This window comes from Schistocerca piceifrons, chromosome 5 (assembly GCF_021461385.2).
Source record: "Schistocerca piceifrons isolate TAMUIC-IGC-003096 chromosome 5, iqSchPice1.1, whole genome shotgun sequence".
NCBI classification, from domain to species: domain Eukaryota; kingdom Metazoa; phylum Arthropoda; class Insecta; order Orthoptera; family Acrididae; genus Schistocerca; species Schistocerca piceifrons.
In genome coordinates this window covers 30,984,343-31,008,244 of record NC_060142.1, presented here as the reverse complement: position 1 = coordinate 31,008,244, position 23,902 = coordinate 30,984,343, and positions in this window count along the sequence as shown.

Sequence of the window (23,902 nt, the reverse complement as noted above, 5' to 3'; positions counted from 1 at the left end):
TTGTTATTTTTTAGATTTGCGATGTACGAAAATATTTGTTTTGTAAGCCTATTCGGGTTCATCCTCATGATGTGAGCATAAAAGGAGCATCTTCTTTTTCCAATTTCGTCTGTAATTTTGCTGCACTTCGTATACACTTCTTTGTTGCTTTTTAGTCTGTATACAGGCTTGCCTTGATCATCTGTTACTTTCCTGTGTCCAAGAATTGTCCTCACAATTCTTCTTTCACGATTTTCTATCTGTTCTGCGTATGTAAAATTTGCCAGTGTTTCTGATGCATATAGTATCTGCGGTCTAATGACAGTCTGGTAGTGTCTGAGTTTAATGTTTTTGGATACACATTTTTTTGAATACATTTGTCTGCAGTAGTGAGTTACTGTCTCTAGTTTTTGTATTCTAGCCCTGCAGGATGGATGACCTTTTGCCACAGGCTGAATTAGTTCACCAAGATATTTAAAATGTTTAAATACCTGTATTTTCCCGTATTTCGTAGTTATTTTCTTTGGTGGATTTTTGATATTTATAATGATTTCTGTCTTTTCAAATGAAATTGCAAGCCTGCTTTTTCAGCAGTTTCTTTAAGTAATTCTATTTGTTTTATTGTGTTTTTGTGTGTAAGCTAAACAGGCGAGATCGTCAGCGAAGGCAAAACAGTTGATTTCAATGGCTTTGTAGCACTTCCCTCCAATTTGGACTTTCTCAACTCCATGTTTTTGCGTGAGTTTTCTCCATTCTGCTATGACTTTATCCAGAACACAGTTGAAGAGTACCGGGGACAGCGCATCTCCTTGTCTGACGCCGGTTTTGACCTCGAAATGCCGTGAAATTTCTCCTTGGAATTTTACTTTTGATGTTGTATTTGTTAATGTTTCTTTGATTATGGTGATTGTTGTTTCATCTATTTCATATTCTCGAAGTGTTTTGATGAGTGTGTCCCTATCGATTGAGTCATAAGCTTTTTTGAAATCAATGAATGTTATGAAATCTTTCTTGCTCCTTGTAGATAAATAGTTCATTGTTGTTTTGAGGTTAAAAATTTGTTCGGCGCAGGATCTTCCTGGTCTGAAGCCAGCTTGATATTCTCCAAGTTTTCCCTCTATAATTGGTGATACACGATTGAGCAGGGCTTTTGATAGAATTTTGTATGGGACTGGGAGAAGCGACATTCTACGATAGTTGTTAACATCCCTTTTGTCACCTTTTTTAAACAAAGGGTGAATTAGGGCAGTTTTCCAGTGACTTGGGATTTTCTTGGTTTCCCATACTTGTTCAAGTTCTTTGTGTAGTGCTTCTACTGATGTTTCTCCCCCAAGCTTTAGCATTTCTGCTGTAATTGTGTCTTCTCCGCATGCTTTCCTGTTTTTGAGATTTTTGATTATGTTTCTGATTTCCTCTCGTGTCGGAGGTGTTGAATGTGTTGGTAATGTTTCTGGTTGCGTAAAACTGAGAGTCTGGATGGGTGTTTGGCAGTTAAGGAGTGTCTCAGATTTTCAGCCAGGATTTCACAGTTTTCAGTATTGTTGGTGGCGAGAGTCTTATTATTTCTCATAAGGTTTAGGCAAGGGGGCTGGCATCCTCGGAGTTTCTGGTTGAATGTTTTGTACCAAGCTGCCGTGTTGCATTTCTTGAAATTCTCTTCGAATGAGTCCAGTTGTTGTTTTTCATATTGTCTCTTGGTGTTGCGAATAGTTTTCGAGGCATTCTTTCTGGCTTGCTTAAATTCATCAAAGTTGTTTTCAGTTTTATGTGAGTTCCACTTTTTCCAGGCTTTAAGTCTTTCATGCAGAACTTCATTACAGTTGCTGTCCCACCACGGGTGTCTCGGTTTGCTCTTTTTTGGAAAGGTTGTTTCTGTTGCCTCAATCAAGTTGTTCTGAAATTCTTGGAGGTTTTGTGAAGGGGAGAATGTCTTTAGTTTTTTCTAAAAATCCTTGAGGTTAGAGTTGGACTTAAGGTTGTAATTTCTCAGGGTTGTAAGATCAAAATTTATTTTATTTGTGTTTTTATATTCACCGTTTCTGCTTTTCTGTTTGTTTTGTTGGATCAGTTTAGTTTTTATTTTCGTGAGATAGTGATCGGAGTCGAGGTTTAGAGATTTTCGGACACGTGTGTTCAATATTTCTTTTTCACATTTGGAGGAGATGGCAACGTGATCTATTTGATTCTCCGATACTCTTTATCGGAGATACACAGGTTTTTTTCTTTTCTGGGAAGATGTTTAAAACGTGTTGACATTAGCTTGAGTTTAAACTGCTTACAGAGCATAATTAACCTTTCTCCATTTTTGTTGGTTCGTTTGTGTGCGGGAAAATTGCCGACAATATCGCGGAATTTCTTTTCTTTTCCAATATGAGCGTTAAAATCTCCTAGAAGTATTTTTACATTGTTTTCTGGGATTTCTGATATATGATCCTTAAGGTTTTCCCAGAATTCATCTGTTTCTTCCCTATTTTTAGCATTATTTTTGTCATTTGTGGGAGCGTGAACATTGATTAATGTGTATTTTTTATTTGCACATCGAAAAGTGAGGAAAGATGTTCTCGATGATATTGACCAAAAATGTTCGACAGAGTTCAGAATTTTTGTGTTTACAGCAAAAGCTGTGCCAAGCTGAGGGCATTTCTTCATTGCAATTTTTCCAGGTTTTCCTTTAAATATTCTGAATTTGTTTGATTCAAATGTGTTTTCACCAGTGAAGCGAGTTTCTTGTAGCGCCACAATTTGTATGTCTTCCGTGTGTAACTGGTCTGTAAGATGCTTAGGTTTTCCCACTTTGAGAAGGGAGTTTATGTTGAGAGTTGCTATGTTGAAGATTTTTCTGGGTTTAATCTTGTTGGATTTGCATGGTGTTGCAGACTCCCCAGAATCCATGGGTCTGCTTGCGTCGTTGCCGACGGTGGATTGGCCACCTGGGGTAGTTTCGTTATTGAAAGACATTTCCATCATGCGTTAAGATTGTAACTGTTGAAATTCTTCAAAGTTGGGGAGATTACTTGCGTAACCTACCAGGAATACGACTAACGTTGTTAGCGTTAGAAGGTTTTCTTGAAACAGCCGCCTCTAACATGAGGAACAGACGCTGCCCACAAGCCGCCCAATCTGGCTACAGACGCTTGCAGTTATAGATTTTTGGTTCCTCCGCTCTCTCAGCCGTTGGGAGTTAAAAATTCCTCATCCGCCTATGAGACCGTTGACCGGTTTTCACCCGTAACCCTAGGCAGGGGCCCTCACAGGGTGCTACCATCCGGAGCCACATGGACCCAGGTTTTATTACGGGGTTGTTACTCCTCCCCCTCCTCCTCCCTCATCACTTGTAAGATGAGGATCCGGGCTTGAGACCGGCAATGGCGGAGTTAATGATTATTATTATTATTCATTATTTGTGTTCTCAGTAGATCTACGTTACACATTCATATCGGTTTATTCATCGGATGTGATTCTAGTAGCCAAGTTCCAAGTTATTGCGATAATTGCCATCTTGCGTACTTGATAATGATACCAACCTGGTGGACTAGTACTCTAGTACTGATAGCTCTGGCTTTCCTTTACGGACGGATCGCACTTTTGAAAGGTGGCTAGTCCTTTGGGCTCGTCTCTCCAACACATGACTAAAAACAATCTGCATCTATATCTACATGAATACTCTGCAAATCACATTAAAGTGCCTGGCAGAGGGTTCGTCGAACCACCTTAACAATTCTCTATCATTCCAATCTCGTATAGCGCGCGGAAAGAATGAACACCTATATCTTTCCGTACGAGCTCTGGTTTCCCTTATTTTATCGTGGTGATCGTTCCTCCCTATGTAGGTCGGTGTCAACAAAATATTTTCGCATTCGGAGGAGAAAGTTGGTAACTGGAATTTCGTGAGAAGATACCGTCGCAACGAAAAACGTCTTTCTTTTAATGATTTCCAGCCCAAATCCTGTATCATTTCTGTGACACTCTCTCCCATATTTCGCAATAATACAAAACGTGCTGCCTTTCTTTGAACTTTTTCGATGTACTCCGTTAGTCCTATCTGGTAAGGATTCCACACCGCGCAGCAGTATTGTAAAAGAGGACGGACAAGCGTAGTGTAGGCAGTCTCCTTAGTAGGTCTGTTACATTTTCTAAGTGTCCTGACAATAAAACTCAGTCTTTGGTTAGCCGTCCCACAACATTTTCTGTGTGTTCCTTCCAATTTAAGTTGTTCGTAATTGTAATAGCTATGTACTGGGTTGAATTTACTGCTTCTACATTAGACTGATTTATCGTGTAACCGAAGTTTAACGAGTTCCTTTTAGCACTCATGTGGATGACCTCACACTTTTCGTTATTTAGGGTCAACTGCCGCTTTTCGCACCATTCAGATATCTTTTATAAATCTTTTGCAGTTTGTTTTGATCTTCTGATGACTTTATTAGTCGATAAACGACAGCGTCATCTGCAAACAACGGAAGACGGCTGCTCAGATTGTCTCCCAAATCGTTTATATAGTTAAGGAACAGCAAAGGGCCTGTAACACTACCTTGGCGAACGCCAGAAATCACTTCTGTTTTACTCGATGACTTTCCGTCAATTACTGCGAACTGTGACGTCTCTAACAGGAAATCACAAATCCAGTCACATAGGTGAGACGATATTCCATAAGTACGCAATTTCATTACGAGCCACTTGTGTGGTACAGTGTCAAAAGACTTCCGAGCATTATGGAGTGTTATACAGGGGGTTACAAAAAGGTACGGCCAAACTTTCAGGAAACATTCCTCACACACAAATAAAGAAAAGATGTTATGTGGACATGTGTCCGGAAAAGCTTATTTTCCATGTTAGAGCTCATTTTAGTTTCGTCAGTATGTACTGTACTTCCTCGATTCACTGCCAGTTGGCCCAATTGAAGGAAGGTAATGTTGACTTCGGTGCTTGTGCTGACATGCGACTCATTGCTCTACAGTACAAGCATCAAGCACATTAGTACGTAGCACCAACAGGTGCAAGGAAGGTGACCTAGGCATAACTGAAAAACCAAATATTATTAAGATTCTTAAAAATGAGTAGTTTCATCCCTCTCTACGACATGTGGCAAAAGATTTAGTGTTATTATTTGCAGCTGTAGGTGACGAAGCTTGCAAACCGTCCATTCATATTATAATGCCCTACTCAAGAAATGATGCTTATCCACGAAACCATAAAACTGTTTTCAGTAGTAGACTCTCACATGCAATTAGTGCCTCTGGAAATAAATTACGCTCCGAACTAATGTTTTTTTTCTGATGTTTTGTACATCCATTTCCAATGATCCAAAAATAACAGAATGTTCAATAATGTCTGCTTACTAACTTTATTAATTGCTTTGAAGTTCTTTCCTCGATGAACAGACTCCTTAAATCTTGAGGTGATTTCTGATAACTGCTGGTGTGGTCCTCATAGGCGTCGCGAATACGTTGGCTGTTACCCTCTCCACTACTGCGCTGCTGTCAGTACCTGTGCAGCCATCACAGTCGGCTGTAGCGGTGGTGGAGGTAGCGGCTCGCGACTAGACCACAAGGAATTCGATGGAAACGCTTTCCGATCTTAGAGTTCTACTTGAATGAGCTGAGTGCTGTTATTTGTATTTTTTGGTGGAATTACGTAAGCGCAAACCTCAGGAAATCGTTTGGCTAGACGAATCAGTGGCCATTCCAGATCGACTGCATGCGCTTGTGACACTGCGCGAGGAACAATGAAAGTCGCAGTTAGGAAACGCCATCAGCTCATTCTTTTCTATACTGGAACAGTCGGCGAGTTTGTTCCAAATGCTTTGTTGTCGCTCACTTCGAAGAAATCTGGGGGCCATCATGAGAAAATGAACAGCAATGAAATTTAAAGAGTGGTTCGGTGACTCTTTGCTTACAAACACAGAAAAGAACTATTCTCTAATATTCGATAACGCACCATATCACCCCGTTTAATTAAATAAATCCCCTGCATGTAACAGAAAGAAGACTAATATAGTGTCCTGACTAGTCAAGTACCACGTGGATTCACTTGAATAAGAAAAAGCTGCTTGAAATCATGAAATCACGTAATTTACGACACAAACAAAATTTCAAAAGAAAATAATCATAGAGTCCTGCACATTCCATCATATCGCTCGTTGGAGCTCAGGTGAAATCATATGTTTGATAGAAAAGTAAGAATTTTAAATTAAAAGACGTCGAATCTTAAGTGCATGAGGCATTGGGCAGTATTACTCACAGAAAATGGAATAATATTGTCACACATCCGTGACACATCTTGGAAGACGCAGGGCAATGAGAAAATACACTAGAAAAAGAGCGAAGACTTAGTAAAAAATTGGGGGATGATAGTAGCAGCAGCAGTGAAGAGGGTGACAGTGATATAGGAGATGTAGCCGATGACGACATCTGTTTGAAAACTGTGAAGTCCATCCTCGAAGTATTGAAACATTGTCAATTTCACTTTCTCTCGGGCTATGGCAGATGGTTTTGTAGCTACTCTTAGAGGATAGTGTGGGCTGTAATTATCGTACGGCAACGAAACTTGGTAGAACCGATTAACCCTGGAAAAAAATAGTTCCAGTTTTTGGCACCATGTGCAAATCCGACGCCGAAATGCAGAAAAGACGTATAGAAACGTTTCCATATGTAATGGATTAGGAATAGGACGTAGTCAGAAAAGGTACAACAAGCAAGAAAGACATAGTGGTGATATTATTAATCGTCGCCTACAGAATTTGTTCAGTATCTGCACCTGAGGTACCGACGAGAAGTTGTACAGCGGCCGATTTGCACCTAGTAGCCAAAACTGTAACTAATTTTTTTTCAGCGTAAATAGGTTCCGCATTAATGCATTAAAATATCTACCAAGTTTCACACTGGACCTCTGGTAGTAGCTGCACTTCTGTTATGGCCATCCAGCATTTCCAACTATTTATTTTTAACTATGGAGAGCGTGTTTTTCGATCCCCCGAGGTCACTAGCGTTTTTTCGCGTTTCTATAGTAACGGCTCTAAAACTTTCGGGGGTAACATTCGTAGCTGAGCGACCGCCACGGTGTAACAATAAAGAGCCGTGAGGTAGCACTGTCAACATAGCTGCTGGCTGTCACTGACATTCTTTCAGCGGTACAACTGTATGAAATGACTTGATGCTCTGTCTATTGACTCTGGTCAGTGCCCGTTAATGTGTAATTTACGCCTTTTAAAATTTTTGCGGGTTGGTGCGTACTTCATTTTCTTACTGTCGTGAGAAATGCAAGCCAGGACTGCTAACCCTGGAGAAACCCCACAAGGGATCTTTCAGGTCTCAAAACTCGAGTCCCTACGTCACAATAACAACAAGGGAAGTAGTTCACCTCAAAACAATAAAACCAAAAATTTCACACGCTCTCTATTTCTAAAATTAGTAGCGATATTGTTAAATGCTAAATTTGGCTCTTCTGAATGGAATACATTTAAACGATATTTTTCCTAAAAGTATCGAATTTTGGTTGGCAGAAGGACATTTGTTGATTTGGAGGTACAGAGCCATAATACATTCAAAGCAGTTTCGTTGATATTGACAAACTGCCTATTGGCTTCTGTCTCGGCCGACGTTCATCTAATGATTTTACTGACGTTTCGGCAGCACGAGTGTCTGCCATTGTCGGAGCTTCACCCTCCATTGCCGGTGGTGAACTGGAGCCGAGCTCGCGGCCGCAGACTAAATGTACCTGGCGCGCCAACGTCCGAGGGCTTCTCCGCGGTCATTTCCGGTGAGGTTCTCCTCTTGCTACCTGCGACGGTCGTTCGCTGCAGTACGGGAAGCCAGGATCCGTTTACCTTAAGGCTTTCCTCTTTCTTGCTGAAGCTGTTCCCGTGTTTTTGTATCTCTACAGCTTCTCTGAACAAGCGCGTGTGATAGTGCTTCTCTACAGCCAGAACTTCCGTGTCGGCGAATTTTATTACGTGGTCGGTCTCATTCAGTGCGTGCTCTGCCACGGCCGATTTCTCCACCTGCCTCGACCTGCAATGTCGCTTATGTTCTTTGCTCCTGGTGTTGATTGATCTTCCAGTCATTCCGACATAAACTTTTCCTCACCGGAAATGAACGAGGAGAAGCCCTCGGACGTTGGCGCGCCAGGTACATATAGTCTACGGCCGCGGTCTCGGCTCCAGTTCACCACAGGCAATGGAGGGTGAAGCTTTGACAACACCAGCCACTCGTGCGGGCGAAACGTCAGTAAAATTATTACATGAACGTCGGCCGAAGAACCCGAGACAGAAGCCAATAGGCAGTTTGTCAACAAGTGGCCACGAAAGCCTTAACAATTTTGTGTTCGTTGACACTGCAAACACGTCTGTCAGCCCACCCCTGCTCTCGCCACCCACCATTGTTGGAAGCACTTCTGGCAAGCGTCTTATGGAGTGGTGGTTACGGGCATGATGTCTTCTGTTGACTCATATTGTATTCCATTCAGGGGAATTTTCAGCTTCAGAAATTTCCAAACGTCACACGGAGCTACGGTATGTCGCGGAAGTACAGTCAGTTGTGCCGATTGGGGGACAGGGAGGGGGTGATAGTGATGGAGCTGTCAAGTTCTGCTACTCATGTATCCGGTATTTTGAGCGCCACAGCACCGCGGACTATTTTTCTGCTATCTTGGTATCTCGGCCGTATCGGCCGTAGCGCCAGAGAAGACGGTGTTCGGAAAGCTGCGGTTAGTGTCTGCAATGTGCAGCACGTCCTGTTCGATTTCCAGTCGGCGCTGCTTCTCTTCCAGCGTTAGCAGATTCCGTACGAATTTCGTGGACATTCTCCTCATTCACAAATCGTCTGTCATAACTTAATGTACCAATCCAGCCCTTGCACCTACCTCGTTCGAAAGTGCTCGTACTGCAATACAACAATCTTCGATGAACAAAGACCACATTTGCTCAATGACGTCGTCGCTTCAATTTGTTAAGTTGAACGTGATTCACTGTCCCCTGACCTGCAGCCATCTTTGAAGCGGTTCCACCACTCGATGATCCGTTAGTTGGTTGTGGCATCGTCCCTGAAAACTCGCTGAATCTTACGAATGTTTTCCGTTTGGGCATCGTCGAGCTTTTGGCAAAATGTGATGCAGTATCGCTGCTCAATTTTTTCCGTCATTTTAGAACTTACTGGAATAGAATGAGTGCTCACTTCACTTCATCATTCAAAGTTCGACTGCCAGTAACGGAAGTTTTCTGTCGACAGCTAGGAATCCCGACAGCACATGAAACTCCCACATCACAACTGCTCCGAGAAAAGTCCCCCGTACTTTGCTGGGTTACGTGGGGAAAGAAGAAGGTTCGATAATGTTTAAACCACCCACATCTTGTTCACGCAACAAAATTCTCCAATCTGTGAAGCATGAGGATGAAAATCAAGTCCATCAAACCTACAGCAATGAGCGTAGAAATAAGAACAGATGCTACTCTAAATTGGACGGAGTATGAAATTTCAATGAGCAAGAAGCCATCACGATCACTCTATGCATTACAAAAATGAATAAAAAAAAACGCTGTTTCTTTTGAGCTGGAAAAGAAACTTGTACAAACACGTACTTTCAGTTATTGCTAGCAGCGACGTTTTCCTGCAAGACATTTTTCAGGAAAACTCAAGGCGTGTGGAATTGATTACGGATGCCTGTGATTGTTATATCGGTGACGATGGAGTCTTTTATCATATTTGACAGTCATAGGCACAGCTATCATCGTTGCATATATACAAGCGCAGAGATTTCCACACCCTCTGCACTCGGTACTGCCTTACCAACGTGCACGGGATCCCATATCTCTCCTCGGCCTTGATACTGTTGTCTGAACAACACGGCAGAAATATTACTTCCCATCAGAGCAAAATTCTTTCTCTCCCTCTCCGTGAATCAGACACATTTTCGAAGTCCTTCTCAGTCGCAGGAACTTGAGTCTCGAACAACTCACAATAGAGAATTGAATAATATCTCCCGCTTCAGAAGACCTTTATCACATATTTACTAAAGCAACAAGAATGATTACCATTGTTCCTCTACCAACTCGTTACTTTTACATTATTGTTTCCAACCAGAATTTCCTCATTTCACAGTTTTCTTAGCTGGTCTAGTCTCCTTAAATTACCTTTCCCCAGAACTCGCTGTATGAGTAAAAATCTATTTCGTTCATCTACAAATTTTTTTATATCTGCCACTGTCATTATTATCATTATCATTGTTACTGTTACCATTACTAGTGGCAGCAGCCGTATCAGTAGTGCAAGTACTCCAGCATTAGCTTTACTAGTTCATAGTTCACACTGACACTATAGACACTCAATCATTTTAATACTTTTTTTCGTAACAAAATTCTTATTTGTTATGTAACTGTGATGTAAAAAAGGTACTGAATGCGTGTAAACCTGGTTCGATGTAAGAGTGTGCCTCATTGCCCTAACCAGATCAGGTTAAATAAATAAATACACTGAAACGCAAAAGAAACTGGTATAGGCATGCGTATTCAAATGAAGAGATGTGTAAATAGGGAGAATATGGCATTGCGGTCGGCAACGTATACATAAGACAACAAGTGTCTGGTGCAGTTGTGAGATCGATCATAGCTGCTACAATGACAGGTCATCAAGATTTAAATGAGTTCGAACGTGGTGTTGTAGTCGGCGCACGAGCGATTGGACACAGTATCTCCAAGGTAGCGATGAAGTGGGGACTTTACCGTACGACCATTTCACGAGTGTAGCGTGAATATCTTCCCCCATGAACCATGGACCTTGCCGTTGGTGGGGAGGCTTGCGTGCCTCAGCGATACAGATGGCCGTACCGTAGGTGCAACCACAACGGAGGGGTATCTGTTGAGAGGCCAGACAAGCATGTGGTTCCTGAAGAGCGGCAGCAGCCTTTTCAGTAGTTTCAGGGGCAACAGTCTGGATGATTGACTGATTTGGCCTTGTAACATTAACCAAAACGGCCTTGCTGTGCTGGTACTGCGAACGGCTGAAAGCAAGGGGAAACTACAGTCGTAATTTTTCCCGAGGACATGCAGCTTTACTGTATGATTAAATGATGATGGCGTCCTCTTGGGTAAAATATTCCGGAGGTAAAATAGGCCCCCATTCGGATCTCCGGGCGGGGACTACTCAGGAGGACGTCGTTATCAGGAGAAATAAATCTGGCATTCTACGGATCGGAGCGTGGAATGTCAGATCCCTTAATCGGGCAGGTAGGTTAGAAAATTTAAAAAGGGAAATGGATAGGTTAAAGTTAGATACAGTGGGAATTAGTGAAGTTCGGTGGCAGGAGGAACAAGACTTTTGGTCAGGTGATTACAGGGTTATAAATACAAAATCAAGTAGGGGTAATGCAGGAGTAGGTTTAATAATGAATAAAAAAATAGGAGTGCGGGTTAGCTACTACAAACAGCATAGTGAACGCATTATTGTGGCCAAGATAGACACAAAGCCCATGCCTACTACAGTAGTACAAGTTTATATGCCAACTAGCTCTGCAGACGATGAAGAAATTGATGAAATGTATGACGAGATAAAAGAAATTATTCAGGTAGTGAAGGGAGACGAAAATTTAATAGTCATGGGTGACTGGAATTCGTCAGTAGGAAAAGGGAGAGAAGGAAACATAGTAGGTGAATATGGATTGGGGGGAAGAAATGAAAGAGGAAGCCGCCTTGTAGAATTTTGCACAGAGCATAACTTAATCATAGCCAACACTTGGTTCAAGAATCATAAAAGAAGGTTGTATACCTAAAATAATCCTAAAGATACTAAAAGGTATCAGATAGATTATATAATGGTAAGACAGAGATTTAGGAACCAGGTTTTAAATTGTAAGACATTTCCAGGGGCAGATGTGGATTCTGACCACAATCTATTGGTAAATAGACGAGGGCTAATAGAAATTCCTGGGTAATAGAAGAAATATTGAATTTAATTGATGAAAGGAGAAAATATAAAAATGCAGTAAATGAAGCAGGCAAAAAGGAATACAAACGTCTCAAAAATGAGATCGACAGGAAGTGCAAAATGACTAAGCAGGGATGGCTAGAGGACAAATGTAAGGATGTAGAGGCTTGTCTCACTGGGGGTAAGATAGATACTGCCTACAGGAAAATTAAAGAGACCTTTGGAGAAAAGAGAGCCACTTGTATGAATATCAAGAGCTCAGATGGCAACCCAGTTCTAAGTAAAGAAGGGAAGGCAGAAGGATAGAAAGAGTATATAGAGGGTTTATACAAGGGCGATGTACTTGGGGACAATATTATGGAAATGGAAGAGGATGTAGATGAAGATGAAATGGGAGATAAGATACTGCGTGAAGAGTTTGACAGAGCACTAAAAGACCTTAGTCGAAACAAGGCCCCGGGAGTAGACAACATTCCATTAGAACTACTGATGGCCTTGGGAGAGCCAGTCATGACAAAACTCTACCATCTGGTGAGCAAGATGTATGAGACAGGCGAAATACCCACAGACTTCAAGAAGAATATAATAATTCCAATCCCAAAGAAAGCAGGTGTTGACAGATGTGAAAATTACCGAACTATGAGTTTAATAAGTCACAGCTGCAAAATACTAACACGAATTCTTTACAGACGAACGGAAAAACTGGTAGAAGCGGACCTCGGGGAAGATCAGTTTGGATGCCGTAGAAATGTTGGAACACGTGAGGCAATACTAACCTTACAACTTATCTTAGAAGAAAGATTAAGAAAAGGCAAACCTACGTTTCTAGCATTTGTAGACTTAGAGAAAGCTTTTGAGAACGTTAACTGGAATACTCCTTTTCAAATTCTGAATGTGGCAGGGGTAAAATACAAGGAGCGAAAGGCTATTTACAATTTGTACAGAAATCAGATGGCAGTTATAAGAATCGAGGGGCATGAAAGGGAAGCAGTGGTTGGGAAAGGAGTGAGACAGGGTTGTAGCCTCTCCCCGATGTTATTCAATCTGTATATTGAGCATGCAGTAAAGGAAAGAAAAGAAAAATTTGGAGTAGGTATTAAAATTCATGGAGAAGAAGTAATAACTTTGAGGTTCGCCGATGACATTGTAATTCTGTCAGACACAGCAAAGGACTTGGAAGAGCAGTTGAACGGAATGGACAGTGTCTTGAAAGGAGGATATAAGATGAACATCAACAAAAGCAAAACGAGGATATGAAATGTAGTCAAATTAAATCGGATGATGCTGAGGGGATTAGATTAGGAAATGAGACACTTAAAGTAGTAAAGGAGTTTTGCTATTTAGGGAGTAAAATAACTGATGATGGTCGAAGTAGAGAGGATATAAAATGTAGACTGGCAATGGCGAGGAAATCGTTTCTGAAGAAGAGAAATCTGTTAACATCGAGTATATATTTAAGTGTCAGGAAGTCGTTTCTGAAAGTATTTGTATGGAGTGTAGCCATGTATGGAAGTGAAACATGGACGATAAATAGTTTGGACAAGAAGAGAATAGAAGCTTTCGAAATGTGGTGCTACAGAAGAATGCTGAAGATAAGGTGGGTAGATCACGTAACTAATGAGGAGGTATTGAATAGGATTGGGGAGAAGAGGTGGCACAACTTGACTAGAAGAAGGGATCGGTTGGTAGGACATGTTTTGAGGCATCAAGGGATCACAAATTTAGCATTGGAGGGCAGCATGGAGGGTAAAAATCGTAGAGGGAGACCAAGAGATCAATACACTAAGCAGATTCAGAAGGATGTAGGTTGCAGTAGGTACCGGGAGATGAAGAAGCTTGCACAGGATAGAGTAGCATGGAGAGCTGCATCAAACCAGTCTCAGGACTGAAGACAACAACAATAACAACATTAAATCTCCGACATCGCTGCTGCCAGAAAAAGATCTTGCAAGAACCGGACCAACGACAGCTCAAGAGAATCGTTCAGCTTGACATAAGTGCAACCCTTCCGCAAATTGCGGCCGATTTCAATGCTGGGTCATCAACAAGAGTCAGCGTGCGAACCATTCAACGAAACACGGACAAGGGCAATTCGGAGCCGACGGCCCAGTCGTGGACCACTGATGACTGCATGACACAAGGCTTTACGCCTCGTCTGTCTCCGTCAACACCGACAATGGACTGTCAATGACTGGAAAGATGTTGCGTGGTTGGATGAGTCTAGTTTCAAAATGCATCGAGTGGATGGGCGTGTACAGATGTGGAGAGAATCTCATGAATCCATGGATCGTGAATGTCAGTAGGGGACTGCTCAAGTTGGTAGACGCTCTGTCGTGGTGTGCGGTTTGGAGTAATATGGGACCCCTGATACGTCTAGATACGACTCTCAGAGCTGACAGGTGCGTAAGCATCCTGTCTGATCACCTGTATCCATTCATGTCGACTGCTTATTATGACGGACTTGTGAAATTCCAGCAGGACAATGCGACACCCACACTTCCAGAATTTCCACACAGTGACTCCAGGAACACTCTCCTGAGTTTAAACACTTCCGATGGCCACCAAACTCCCCAGCCATGATTATTATGGAGCATATGTGTGATGCCTTGCAACGTGTTGCTCAGGAGAGATCTCCAGCCACTCGTACTACGGATATATGGACTGCCCTGCAGGATTTATGGTATCAGTTACCTCCAGCACTATTTCAGACATTAGTGCAGTCCATGCCTCAGCGTGTTGCGGCACTTCTGCCTTCTCGCTGGGGCCCTACACCATATTAGGCAAGGGTACCAGTTTCTTTGGCTCTTCGGAGTAAATAAAACAATAAGAAAGGCCGGGAAAGTTCCGGTGGAAATACTGAAATGTGTTATAAACAGTAACAGATACATAAGACTCCCTCGGGATACGACCGGAATTACCGTTGCTTACGCATCCCGACTTCGGCTCCTATCGCAGACCCGTCATCAAGCACCCAGCGTCTATTTCTCCGAACTCCGATCCCACCGGTTTTGTTGAACAATTTGCCAAAAGAGCTGCCGGGGTCTCGCTCCTTCGAGAGGAAGTGTGCTGCCTGAGGCTGACGCTCTAACACCGCTGGCGTTTCAATTATGGCCGCGGGCGTGCGCGGGCGCCGAACCCGGGCTCGCCGGGCGCGTTTTAATTGGACGAGCGCTCGCGCTAACAAACGCCGGTCACGCCACCTAACGACACGGGCGAGTGGCGCCTAATGACCGCGAAGCGCGAGGCGCGCTGCGCCGCGCATCGCCGCCGCGCTAAGCGCCAGCCATTGTCTTGCCGCCATTGTCTCCCGGGGCGGCGGCAAGTGTGACAGCGCATTAAACGAGTGCGTCCGAAATAAAGCGTCGCGGGGCGGCGCGGCGATGCACTGCCGTCGATGCAGTGACGACACATCTTAAAGCGCACTCCAAGCGTCGTCTCTCCTACACCGTGTGGAGAGTAATCAAAAAGCTTTAATTGTCACCTCGAAAAAGGTCAAGCTCTGGCAGCGAAACATGGTTATACTGTCTGTCTAAATATTCACTTAAGGGTTATAGGTTCCACCTTTATGCAAAAACATCGTCTTTTCTTTTCACCCAAACCTCTGTGCCATCATCAGTAGTTTTTGACCACTGAACCCGACAAAGAGTGAACACATTTTAAGTTGAAACTGATGTACCAATGTGGGGCCTAAGGAAAGTTATTGTTCGTTTTTCTTCTTACCGTGATTTTACATTACATGGTTTTGGGGGTCCATCTGTATGGTGTTCTGCACTTATTGTAATCTGCAATCCAAACGATGTAAATGTGAATTTCATCGCCGAATTAACACATCCCTTGATTTTTAAAAACTTTATTTTTGCTGTGCAAAAATTGTTATTACTGACGTTTTGTTATGGCTGATCTTCTTTTGCGTTCTGAGGGCACAGCACACACATATTACTGTACAGTACTTTACTGTAGTTTCGTTTGTTATAAACGCCTCTTCACTTCGCGGAACGCAGTGATCTCTATGCCGTTGTTTCGTAAACCAGTCGGCGTTGATTTGTTCTCGAAAGAGTTTGGCACCGAATTTGAATTTTTTTTTTTTACTTTTTTCTCTCTCTTTCTGTGTGTGTGTGTGTGTATGTGTGTATGTGTGTGTGTATGCGTGAGTGCGTGTAAGCTCTTTTAGGTGTTTGTGTTGCCTTTCCTGTAACGTTCCTTTAATGTGTTAAACAATGTGCCTTTACAGAATGTAGTGTTTCCATTTAAAACTTGTTTGCCTTCTCAATAAAATTCTCCTAGAAATGAGGCCGCATTGTCATCTGTATAATAATGACAACGTCGGTATTTTACAGATGACAGTGCGGCCTCAAACCCAGAGGAATTTTATTGATTGTGACAACGGCCGCGGAAGCCTACGTTTACATTTAACGAACCTGTATGGGCAGGAGATCTACGCAAACATCAGGCAGGCCGAATCACTGAGACTGAAAAGAGGTAAACTGCTGAATGATGTTGCGTTCCTGAAGAGATGTGGGGATGCCAGTGTAGTACCAATATTTTTAGGGCTGATGTCCCACATAAAATCGTACAAGGCCAGGAATATGTGTGTACAGGCTTTGTTGCGAGAAAGGATCCGCCACATTCGTGGTAGTCTCGACGCGAACAACATAAAACTGAGTGAACTGTGCCTCTTTCTGAGTGAGAAACTGGATGAGTATGACTTGCAGAAGGTCGACAGGTTAACCTTCCAACAAGCCAGAAGGTCAAGTGGAAGAACCACTGGTCGTCAGGTGACGAAGTCCCATAAGTTGCAACGTAAAACAACAGACGAAGGTCCGACTCTGGACAGGCAACGAGCAGTGGTGAACCTCTCCAGCCGCACCTTGAACGGTGTAGCCACAAAATCTTTGGTCGAAGAGATGACCAATGCAGTCGCACCTAAACTAGTACCGAAAGAGGTCATTGTCGAATGACTGGAGGACTCGGTTCGTCATCTACTACAACCAGGAACACACAAAATCTGACAACAAACAGTACGAGTCTTGTCTCATGCAAAGCCTCCGAAGCAAAACATCAGTAAAGATGAACGTCATGCTATCAAGCAACTGAAGAACAACTCTCAGATAGTGGTAATACAGGTGGACAAGGGAAATGGCAGCGTAGTTTTGGATACAGTAGATTACGACAATCGGATGGAGGATATTTTGAATGAACCCACTTACCATAAACTTAAGGGAGATCCGACGGCCAAGATAATGAAATCGACGCAAGTGCTGCTGAAGCAAACCAGGGTGAATTTTGACACGATCCGAAGATTCATTCCACAAGTGCCACAGGCACCAAGAATATATGTGCACCAAAGATCCACAAAGAAGCCTTTCCTTTACGTCCGATAGTGAGTAGCATTAACTCACCGACCCACAAATTAGCGAAAGAATTGGCTCCGAAGCTTAGATGTTTAATGAGCCATACAGATCCACCCATTTTACAGCACTTTTGAAAGAAAAGCGTGTATCGGATACGGATCTGGTGGTCAGTTCAGACACCATGAACATCTTAGAGAAACATACGGCACCTGATATCTGCGAGCTAGTGCAGCACTGTTTGACAACCACCTATTTCGGTTGCAAAGGGGATTTTTATGAGCAGACGGACGGTGTAGCTATGGGTTCCCCTCTTTCGCCGGCCGCAGCAGACATTTTTACGCAAGCTTTCGAGGAAACAGCACTCCAGCCCGCACCATTACGCCCAGAATGCTGGCTACGATATGTTGATGACACCTTTGTTATCTGGCCACACGGAGAAGAAGAGCTTCAGAACTTTCAATAACATCTCGCCCAGCATCACAGCAAAATTCACTTTACCATGAAGATAGAAAAGAACGTGGTATTGCCTTTTCTCGACGTGGAAGTTTACCGTAAGCCAGACGGGAAGCTTGGACACAGAGTTTATAGCAAGCCAACCAACACTGACAGGTACATGCATGCATCCTTCCACCACCATCCTACGCAAAAGAATTCGGCCCTGTAAACTTTAACTAAGACAGCCTACAGGATCAGTGATGAACAGAACCTAGAAGTTGAAGTACAGAAGCTCAGGTCCATTTTTGGAGCTAATGGCTATGACATGAGGATGATACACAAAACCATGGCCCCGAAGGAGGAGGGCAACAGGAAAATGCAGAACGAAGCACAGAACACCGTCGTGCTACCGTATGTACAAGGGGTTACAGAACGTCTGGGCAAAATTCTCCGTCGGGCAGGCATTAAACCGGTTTTTCGTAGCAAGAACAAAATGAAAGACGTTCTGTGCTTGACGACGAAAGATAAAACTGACAAATTAAATGCCGCCGGAGTTTATAAAATCGGGTGCGAATGTGGACTGGTGTATGTAGGTGAAATTGGGCGTCCAGTAAGCACAAGGTTAACGCAACACGAGAGATATATCCGCCTCAAACAATACCAGAAATCAGCGGTGATAGAACATCAGGAACAGTACAAGATGAAGATCGAATTTCGAGAGGCCCGCGTACTGGCGAAACAGCCGTTTAGTTTGAGGAGCAAGATTAGGCTACAGAAACAGCCAGGCGACACAACATGAATAGAGAAGACGGGTACCGACTCCCAGCGTCTTGGCTGCCAGCAGTGACAGCTTTGCGGAAGGACAGCCCTCGCAGAGCTAGAGGCGCGCGGTGGGCCACAGCGGCGGAGGGTACACAGAGCGCTGACGCGGCCTGGTCCACACTAGGCAGTTAGTAAACAACGCTACGCCGTAGTCGCCGCTCAGTCTCCTATTCGCCGATTTCCACTAACAGCAAGCAGTAAAGGAAACACCAATGGAAAACACCCATTTCCGCCAATGACAACAAGCAATGCAAAGACCATTAAAATGAACTCCTAATGCCCTTCCTCCTCAACCTCACATCCAATGACAACGCTCCTCCATAGTATATCTTGCCGGCCGGTGTGGCCGGGCGGTTCTAGGCGCTTCAGTCCGGAACCGCGCGACTGCTGCGGTCGCAGGTTCGAATCCTGCCTCGGTCATGGATGTGTGTGATGTCCTTAGGTTAGTTAGGTTTAACTAGTTCTAAGTTCTAGGGGACTGATGACCTCAGAAGTTAAATCCCATAGTGCTCAGAGCCATTTGAACCATAGTATATGTTGTTGTTGTTGTCTTCAGTCCTGAGACTGGTTTGCTGCTGCTCTCCATGCTACTCTATCCTGTGAAAACTTCTTCATCTCCCAATACGTACTGCAGCCTACATCCTTCGGAATCTGTTTAGTGTATTCATCTCTTGGTCTCCCTCTACGATTTTTACCCTCCACTATGCCTTCCAATACTAAATTGGTCAACCCTTGATGCCTCAGAACATGTCCTACCAACCGATCCCTTCTTCTCGTCAAGTTGTGCCACAAATTCCTCTTCTCTCCAATCCTATTCAATACCTCCTCATTAGTTATGTCATCTACCCATTTAATCTTCAGCATTCTTCTGTAGCACCACATTTCAAAAGCTTCTATTCTCTTCTTGTCCAAACTATTTATCGTCCACGTCTCACTTCCATACATGGCTACACTCCATACAAATACTTTCAGAAACGAATTCCTGACACTTAAATCTACACTCGATGTTAACAAAATTCTCTTCTTCAGAAACACTTTCCTTGCCATTGCCAGTCTACATTTTATATCTTCTCTACTTCGACGATCATCAGTTATTTTGCTCCCCAAATAGCAAAACCCTTTTACTACTTTAAGTGTCTCATTTCATAATCTAATTCCCTCAGCATCACCCGACTTAATTCGACTACGTTCCATTATCCCCGTTTTGCTTTTGTTGATGTTCATCATATATCCTCCTTTCAAGACACTGTCCAATCCGATCAGCTGCTCTTCCAAGTCCTTTGCTGTCTCTGACAGAATTACAGTGTCATCGGCGAACCTCAAAGTTTTTATTTCTTTTCCATGGATTTTAATACCTACTCTGAATTTTTCTTTTGTTTCCTTTACTGCTTGCTCAATATAGAGATTCAATAACATTAGGGAGAGGCTTCAACCCTGTCTCACTCCCTTCCCAACCACTGCTTCCCTTTCATGCCCCTCGACCCTTATAACTCCCATCTGGTTTCTGTACGAATTGTAAATAGCCTTTCGTTCCGTGTATTCTACCCCTGCTACCTTTAGAATTTGGAAGAGAGTATTCCAGTCAACATTGTCAAAAGCTTTCTCGAAGTCTACAAATGCTAGAAACGTAAGTTTGCCTTTCCTTAACCTTTCTTCTAAGATAAGTCGTAAGGCCACTTTTGCCTCACGTGTTCCAATATTTCTACGGAATCCAAACTGATCTTCCCTGATGTCGGCTTTTACCAGTTTTTCCATTCGTCTGTAAAGAATTCGCGTTAGTATTTTGCAGCTGTGACTTATGAAACTGATCGGTAATTTTCACATCTGTCAAAACCTGCTTTCTTTGGGATTGGAATTATTATATTATTCTTGAAGTCTGAGGGAACTTCACCTGTCACATACATCTTCCTCACCAGATGGTAGAGTTTTGTCAGGACTGGCTCTCCCAAGGCCGTCAGTAGTTCTAATGGAATGTTGTCTACTCCCGGGGCCTTGTTTCGGCTCAGGTCTTTCAGTGCTCTGTCAAACTCTTCACGCAGTATCGTATCTCCCGTTTCATCTTCATCTACATTCTCTTCCTTTTCTATAATATTGTCCTCAAGTACATCGCCATTGTATACCCCCTCTATATACTCCTTCCATCTTTCTGCTTTCCCTTCTCTGGTTAGAACTGGGTTTCCATCTGAGCTCTTGATATTCATACAAGTGATTCTCTTTTCTCCAAAGGTCTCTTTAATTTTCCTGTAGGCAGTATCTATCTTACCCCTAGTGAGATAAGGCTCTACATCCTTGCATTTGTCCTCTAGCCATCCCTGCTTAGCCATTTTGCACTTCCTGTCGATCTCATTTTTGAGACGTTTGTATTTCTTTTTGCCCGCTTCATTTACTGCATTTTTATATTTTCTCATTTCATCAATTAAATTCAATGTTTCTTCTGTTGCCCAAGGATTTCTACTAGCCCTCGTCTTTTTACCTACTTGATCCTCTGCTGCCTTCACTACTTCATCCCTCAGAGCTACCCTTTCTTCTTCTACTGTATTTCTTTTCCCCATTCCTGTCAATTGTTCCCTTATGCTCTCCCTGAAACCCTGTACAACCTCTTTTTAAGTCAGTTTATCCAGATCCCATCTCCTTAAATTCCCACCTTTTTGCAGTTTCTTCAATTTTAATCTGCAGTTCATAACCAATAGATTGTGGTCAGAATCCACATCTGCTTCTGGAAATGTCTTACAATTTAAAACCTGGTTCCTAAATCTCTGTCTTACCATTGTATAATCTACCTGATACGTTTTAGTATCTCCGGGATTTTTCCATGTATACAGCCTTATATAAGCATCCAAATTAGAACTCATTCAGCAGTTAGCAATTCACCCTGAGGAAGGCGCCTTGCAAGAGTCGCCGAAACGTCGGAATTTTACAGATGACAATGCGGACTAAAATACAGAAGAATTTCATTGACTGTGACAACGGCAGCAGAAGCCCACGTTTACATTGTTTGCCTTCTGCTATGTCCTGCTGTATGTGGAAGTTCTCTTCTATTGTTAGTTTTTGTTCACATGCTGTGGCTGTGTTTCAGTATTTTTAAACATGTTACTATTGTAGTTGGGTGGTGGTTATAGGCTCTTAGGCGGTTGCCAAATGTGCTATGGGTGCTGTTACATTTTGGGGCTCTGAGGTGCTCTGCGTACCTTGTTTTATAGTCCCTACATGTTTGGCCTATGTATACTGATTGGCAAGTGGGTGAGCTCATATTTTCCTGATCTGTTGGATTTGTCTGTGGCTGTCTCTTGTGTTGAGAGTTTGTTCTGTGTTGTGTTGTTTGTTCTGTATCCAATTTGAAGTCTCAGTTTCTTCAATACGTTGCCTATTCTGCGGACAGTTTTTTATTGTCAGTGAGTACGTACCATTCTGTTTTGTGTTTGTGTTATTGCATGTGGCCGTTGTTTGGATGTTGTGTTGATCCGTGTTTTGTAATGTTTTGCGTGTGTGTTGTGCGTTCGGTCCTTTCCTGTTTTCAAATCTGTTGGTTTAATTTCTGGATGGGGCTTGTAACCATTTTCCTCTGCTATCTGTGTAATTTTGTTTGCTTATGGGTGTTCTGTTCAATCTATGGAGCTTGATTCTGAAGATGGTCCTGCAAAACCATATAATTTAAAATCACGGTAAGAAGAAAAGTGAACAAAAACTTTCTTCAGGCCTCAATTTGTTCGGAAAGTTACAACGTAAAATATGTTACTTTTTACAGTTTTCAATAAACAAATTCTACTTATGATGGCACAGAGGTGACGAAACACGTCGGGATGGTTCCTTTGAAAGGGCACGGCCGACTTGTTTCCCCATCTTCCCTAATCTGATGGGACCGATGACCTCACTGTTTGGACCCTCACCCAAATCCACCAGCCTACCCAACACACATAGAAGAAACGATATACAAGAAGAAGAAGCAATCTCTAGCGCAATTCCAGGCTGCCGCAGATGCTGATGGTCGCCACACTCAGCGACGTTTGTAGCCTGGAATGTAAACATGGTACGCAGTTATCAAATGTTACCCCTCATGTGGAAATTAAAATTTCTTTCTTTGAATAGTCGATTCTCTTCTACATGTCCTTAAAAATGTTTCCTACTCGTTTCTTTGTCGTACGACCACGCGATTTTCCTGGAGGCCCTGTCTAACAGTGGATGTTTAATTATAACCATCCTGGAATAATGGAGTGAGCGGAGTTAGATAGCCCAGAGGGACAGTATGTCAGACCATATCCTGTGGAGAATGAGCTTCAGAGTTTGTGACGACTGCCCGCAGCAACACCTGTGTGGAGATAGGATGTGTTGACGTTCCTCCAGAGTAACTCTTTTCTAGTAACACGTGTCATTGACTGCCTAATGAGCTTTGCTGCACTTCTAGAGAGGAAAAAAATTCTTTGTGTGCCGGTATGCTACCTGGGAAAAGCCACTTGCTCCTCTGACTACTTTCCCCTTCCGAGCATAATCTGTTAACTCTGTGCAATCTAACAGCCCTCTCTATACTCAGTCCTTTACAATTAAATACGCCACACAAGCCACAAAAAGCTATTAATTGCAGGCATCGGTAAACTTCACGTTCAGTGGTAGGAAGCAATTCTTTGCTGCTGTACAGCTACTAGTCTATGTACTCCCATCATACTCTTTTGTCAACTCGAAATGTGTTGTAAGCGCGACCGGAACGGCCACAGGGTTGCCAGGAAGTAAAGCGCGGCGGGACCCATGGAGCGGCACGTGAACAACAACACAACGGGAGAGGACGGACACAAACAGCGAAGGCCAACCGAGCGAGACCTTACGAACCACAACAAGCAAGAAACAACGGAGTCACAAGAAGACCTCACGAATCAACCACATCCACTCTTATCTCACACGGAACAAAGTAACGTAAATATGCTGTCTGAGGCGAGATGTTAATAGGCGCATGCAAAGATTAGACTGACAGGCGGAGCTTTCTTTTTGTTTTGATTTCATTCCGCTGCCCCATACGGGTAAGGGACGGCTGCCAGCGGCACAATTCGCCGCTCTTCAGCAGAGTGACATGACAACTTAAAATAAGGAGAAAATGTTACATACATAAGGCGATAAAAAGGGAAACTTAAAACAGAGTAATGGGAGAAAATGAAGGCAACAATAGACTGACATGGAGACGTTCGTGGGGGACAGTTAAAAAAAGTCACCAGAAATTTAAAAAACACAGTTGGAGATTCTTAAAACACAGAGAAGACACTGAATGGACATGCACAGGTTAAAAGTTGGCCACAGTATTAAAAACACTCCACAACAACACACTTAAAGCCCAATTGGAGCACACATGACGAAGAATAAAACTGCCAGGTGGGACCTGCCGGGGGAAAGGTCAGAGAGGATGGAAAAGGAGGG